The following is a 5,658-nucleotide window of genomic DNA, read 5'->3' on the forward strand; positions in this document are numbered from 1 at the left end:
GAGTAGTACCAGTGTTCCCACTAATATCCTTTTAGATAATAGTCAAGCGTGAAGCTCAAGTGAGACGGGAAATTTATTTGCTGAGTTTTTTAAATCTAACTTTGTCGCAGAAGAACTTGTCCTTCCGTGCGACTATTCTTCTGGCATCGATTATGCCTTGAACTTTGGAGCTCTTTGAATTATTTTGAATAAAAAATAATAAACCTGAAATAGTCAAAATTTGTACATGCATGAATTATTTTAAAACAACATCTAGGCGCGTCTCTTGAAGGGCCCTTTATGTATCCAGCAGCGTTACTATGAATTGTGTCTATAGCCACTCAACACCAAAATTCATCCTTTCACCTTTTCATCGCTTTCTTTAAAAAAATATGTCAATAATACCAAAGTAAACTGACTAAAGCCCAGCTAACTCATTTGTTAAAAAAATACTAAAATTGGTTACACACACTTACACACATACACAATCTTATTTCTGATCATTACTAGCAGCCAAAATTTGTTTACATTCTGTTATTGATTTGTTTCGGTTTGTTTACATTTATGTCTCAGCATTTATATGAAAATTTCTCTCCCATGCTTTCCATTTGTTTTTATTTGTTTTCAGTGTAATTTCGTATAAGTGCATTTCCTGTACACACACACTTATTTACAATAGCTACATTTCCCCAAAAACTCTATACAATTCTTTATTACAACTCTAATTTCTGGTATCAAAACTTGGCAACAAAACTTTCAACTCCTTTGTGTTTGATTTAATGCCTTTTCTTTGGGGTTACCTTTCTTTTAAACATCCCTGCATTCTCACTTTATTTACTCACTGCATTTGCTCCAATGATTGTTGTTTGTGTAAATGTTTTCTATGTGTACGTGTACGTGCCCTGACAAAATTACTTTTAATTAAAACGAATTTCAGCCACAAACTTCACAAATTCAACAAATGCTTTTTGTTCAAATAAACTATTGCGCATACATACATATGAATCTACACACACACATACATATGCTTACATATGCAAGAGCAAAAGGTAGTCTTTATAGCACATACATATCTATAGGTATATTGTTCTTTGGAATATTATGTATGATGAAGTGTTCCGACTCCCATTTCCAACAGATGTACACATCGTTGGCTTTGCGGATGACATAGCTCTCGTAATTGTAGCTAAACTGGTGAGCGATATCGAAGTCAAAGCAAACACTGCAATTGCTACCGTAACAAACTGGCTGGATAGCGTAGGTTTATCCATTGCAGCGGAGAAAACGGAAGCGGTCCTCATCAGTACCCGCAAGAAACCAGAGATAGCCTCTTTCAGCATAGGCACACATAAATTTAAATCGTCTCGTCAGCTCAAATATCTGGGTGTTATAATTGACGACCGGCTCAGTTTTGGCCCACATGCGGAATATATAACCCACAAAGCATCAAGAATGTTCAGTGCGCTCTCTAGAATGCTCCCGAATGTGGGTGGGCCGAGAAGCAGCAAACGCAGGCTATTATCTAGCGTCATCGCATGCACCCTGCTATATGCAGCACCAGTATGGGCAAAATCCATGAAGGTAAAAGCATATAGAAGACCGTACGAAGCCATGTACAGACTTTGCGCACTGAGGGTGATAAGCGCATATAAAACCACCTCTGACGAAGCGGCAACGGTGATCGCAGGCATGATTCCGATAGATATATTGGCGGAAGAAAGAGCGAGAGTGTTCGTGCAGAAAGAACAGGACCACAGTAACATATCCGCGATCATAAAAAGAGAGAAGGCTACATCCATGCTGAAATGGCAGGAGCGTTGGGAAAACGCGACAAAGGGAAGGTGGACTTATACACTAATCCCAAAAATCGAAAAATGGCTAAATAGAAGCTATGGTGAGCCTAATTTCCAGCTAACGCAATTTTTGACAGGCCATGGTTGCTACCAGAAGTATCTACATCGCCTTAGGATACGTGATTCGCCTTTATGTCGAATATGCCATGAAGAGGAAGATGCAAGACATGTATTTTTTGTATGCCCGCGATTTGTGACTATCAGAGAGGATTTAGCTTCACTATCAGATGATCCGATAGTACCAGAAAACATAGTGGACATCATGATGTCTTCAAAGTATGCGTGGGATAAGATCTCGGCCGCAATTAGCCAAATAATTTATGCATTAAAGCTCGCAGACATATCCGAGGTCAGCGGCAGATAAACAGACGATACTTGACAAAGGAACGAACTCTTAAGTCGACGTGTGACAAGTATGGTGGGAGGGGGTGGACAGGCCCAACTGGGGTGGTTTGCTTCGGTAACAAACAAAACTGGGGGAGGATTAAAGTACATGCAACTTTTGACGGACTGCATGAGAAGTGTAACTGACGTAGAGCCTAGAGTTCAACCGCCTTCCCGACGATTTACTTAACGGTAGTACCGGGAGGGGATCGGTACATGGACGGTAGGAGGTTTAGTTTGGGTTAAAGTCCTACACTGACGGGGTACAGGCTTTCGATGCTTCCTCCTCGTAAAAAAAAAAAAAAAAAAAAAAAAAAAAAAAGGTATATTGTTCATACGTATGTGTGTATATACGCTAAAATTATGTGCAATAAATGTTTGTTCATCTGAATTTTTTCGTTAGCAACAACTGCCGCAGGCAACTTACAATCATGCAATTTATGTAATTCCAAATATCTGCCGAAAGTCATACAATAAAAATATTTTTTATTACTCATACTTTGTGCATACACCGAGATAGGTGAATATATCGGGTGCTTTTTTAGCTGCATGAGAACTATCGCTATCGACAACTATGGTTTGACAGCTGAGAATGGCAAACTGTGTTGACATTTCTGCTCACTCGAGCTTGGCAGGTCATCATGAATCGTTTAACGGCAGAACAAAGCTTCCAAATTGTGTGAATTCACTATGAAAAGAATAAATCTGTACGCAAAGCTCATAGAGAATTGGCACCAACATCGGTCCTTATATCTTTTGAGATGAGGAAGAAGCTGCCGCTACGGTAAATGGCGTGCGCTATCGAGCTTTGCTGACTAATGCCCGAATTCTGTAAGCGAATCTCATCTCAAGTCACTAAAATTGAGATCATAAATTAGTGACTCTTTTTGTGACTTGAGACGATTTTGCTATTCAGTAAGGGAAAGTCACAAGAATTTCACCAAATATCATGGTAAATAGAAGAAAATAAATAGAGACAGTCAGCTGATGGCACGTAATGACTAGAGATAGTCAAAAAGTTGAGCAAAAATTCACTTATCGATTCCATATGTAATGGAATTTTTTAAACTCATTTATCAAGCGAAATTCTTCATCAAAAACATAAAGAATATGAATATTACTAAGCTCATACAAAATAACGTTGTTAATTTCTGTTTTATAAGCCTTGTACCTGAATCGGTTTATCAACAATTCAATTGAGACAAACAAAATTAGTAATCGATAAATGTTGAATTGCATCTTTCGTTGAAATGAACGAGCTGGGTAAGTTGTAAAATAAAAGAAATTTCCTGATTTCTTTTAAAATATGTATTATTTTTTTTACAGATATACAGTGCAAAACAAAGCGAAATGTTAAATGCATGTGCATCCTTATATATGTATATGCATTGGCTTTTGTCGCGCCCTTCTGCCTTCAGAATAATATTCTGTTGACCTTATTGGTTCACTATTTTCATCATTCGATGGGTCTTCTGGTGGCAAGACCTCATCAGTGAATATGCCACGTTTTTGCAGCATATTGTGGAATATTATGCATGTATAGATGATAGCTGCCGCATTTTTGTGCGAATATCTGAGAACGCGCTCTGTGGATAGACACCGAAATCGTGATTTCAGGACTCCAAAGGCACACTCAATTGTGTTCCTTGCTTTTATATGTATTTTATTGAAAATTCGCTAGCGGAAGAAGGTGTTGCTATTGGTGATAGGAGCCATGGCTCCAAAGGATAACCTGAATCGCCTAAAAGCCATTTAAATGCTCCCAAAATGTGTTCCCTGATGAGTTCGATTCTCACCGGCGAAGTTGTCCATATACCGGAGTCATGACATGATCCTGGGAATCGTGCATTAGCATTTTGAAAAATTAGTTCGTCGTTGCAAACAGGAATGGGGTTGTTAGTCATACACATTACTAAATGTTGATAAACCAGTATTTATTTTTTATAAACTCACGGCTTCGACATTAATGCTGTAGTATCCCTTGCGATTCATATACTCATGAGGTACTACTCCAGCAATTAAAGATTGCGGGGAAGATATTGCAACATGTGTGCAGTCAATAGCACCTATGACGCCTTTTATTCCGAATTTGTTATGGAAACTGCAAATTTTAACCCGTTGAAATGGTGCAAATGCATATTTTGTACCATGTTCAAAACTTACCCCCTCTTTATGCCGTTGTAATGCTTCGCCGCATTGGGAAAACTAATTTCAAAGTGTTCGTGTTCCACTACCATTTTGCGAATTTGCTCAATACATCTCGCCACGCTTAGTTGACTCATTGCCGAGAAGTGACAGTTTCCTATACGCTTTGGTAGGAGCCATTTGCCAGAAAATATAGTACTGAAACAAACTGAAAGTAATATGTTGTAATCCATACCTATATACATATATATTTTTATTAAAATATCAAGCGCACACGAAGCTCAAATGGAATTCTCGAATTCCGCTCAAACTTGTCAAGTGGTTTAAGATCTTGAATAAGTTCCCAGCAGAAGGATTTCGGGAATCTAAAAAACCTCCTGAAAACGTCTTCTTCCAGAAGGAATGGGTCCTCCGTGCTGCGTAAATTTGCCGGAATCCGTCTACGCATGTTTCTAAAACGTCAATAAATACACAATTATTCGTGTTCTTAAGAAATTTTTCCCGAAACATATTACTTCGCTTCATTTTCGCGCTTTTTTTGCAATATATATAAAATAATTAATTCCCCTTCCATATTTTTCGTTTTCTGAGCTGCTCAGAAATAGATCACTAATTTTTTGAGACTAATGACGTGAGATTGCTTACCGAATCGCAACTAGTCTCAAAATCAAATTTCACCACGAAAAGTCTCAATTAGTGACTTGAGACTGCTTACAGAATTCGGGCATAAATCTATGTTTCCAAAAACTAATCAATTAAACATCAATGACGTTTGGTTCCAATAAAACGGAGCAACTCGCCATACAGCGCGCTTAAAAATCGATTTATTGCAATATTCAAGCCCCCGTTGACGCCGTACGGCTAGATTTATTGGCAAAAGTAGTCAAGAATTGGGCTGACGGAATGAGCCATATAACTCGTAGCTGTCGCAGACATATACCGGATATCATATTCAAAAAATATCATCATCATCACAGCATCACAGTTGGAGGTGAACCATTGCTTCTGCTACGAGCGGTGCCTTTTATTTGGCAGGCTTTGGCAACCCTGGTGTTGCAATCTGGCAACTGACAGCTGTATCGCAAAGTTTGACATTTTTTGGCTTTTACGTACTCAGAACGTTTTGAAATACCAGCACTATTTGTGTTGTTTACAGTAACTTAAAAGATTCATCTCGGTCTAAAAATGGAATTAAATCGTGTACATTTTCGCGCGATTATTTTTGACAACTTTCGACGTGGATTAACTCAGCAACATTGCATAGATGAACTTAATTCATTTTTTGGCGATGAAGCTC

At 38.3% G+C, this 5,658-nt stretch overlaps 1 pseudogene; it reads right to left on the reverse strand.

The window, feature by feature from the left end:
• Positions 1 to 4,157: 4,157 nt before the first annotated feature.
• Positions 4,158 to 4,809, reverse strand: LOC128857457 (putative nuclease HARBI1; annotated as a pseudogene).
• Between the last annotated feature and the right edge of the window lie 849 nt (positions 4,810 to 5,658).

Source organism: Anastrepha ludens, chromosome 3, assembly GCF_028408465.1.
Source record: "Anastrepha ludens isolate Willacy chromosome 3, idAnaLude1.1, whole genome shotgun sequence".
NCBI classification, from domain to species: domain Eukaryota; kingdom Metazoa; phylum Arthropoda; class Insecta; order Diptera; family Tephritidae; genus Anastrepha; species Anastrepha ludens.